This window comes from Mytilus californianus, unplaced genomic scaffold (genome assembly GCF_021869535.1).
Source record: "Mytilus californianus isolate M0D057914Y unplaced genomic scaffold, xbMytCali1.0.p SCAF_7, whole genome shotgun sequence".
Classification (NCBI taxonomy): domain Eukaryota; kingdom Metazoa; phylum Mollusca; class Bivalvia; order Mytilida; family Mytilidae; genus Mytilus; species Mytilus californianus.
In genome coordinates this window covers 77,212,596-77,213,089 of record NW_026262723.1, presented here as the reverse complement: position 1 = coordinate 77,213,089, position 494 = coordinate 77,212,596, and positions in this window count along the sequence as shown.

The window sequence follows — 494 nt, the reverse complement described above, 5'->3', positions numbered from 1 at the left end:
TTTCAGTTTTCAAAGAATCAGTGACAAAAAAAATGCATAACAATGAACATAAAGTTTCAAGTTTATGTGACCATAACTTTATGGTAAACTACCTCAACCAAAAACTTTAACCTGAATGACACTATCACATTTCTATCTTCAATGAATCTCAAAATCTTTATTTGACATATATTTTAAGGAGTTAACATCATGATAAACATGTGTACTAAATTTCAAGTTAATGTGACCACAAATTCATGGTTACAGTAACTTACATAACCAAAAACCTAAACCTGATATGCACAATCACATTTCAATATTCAATGATCCACCAAATCCACCAAAATAATAATTTGTCATATATTTTTAATAGTTCACATCATAATGAACATAAGTTTCCATATCTTCATGGTACAAGACAGACTCACAGACAGGAAAACATCTATCATAGGTGGGGCATAAAAGCATTGTGCAACACTCCCATACAATAATAATATATGACCATAACTTTGCAG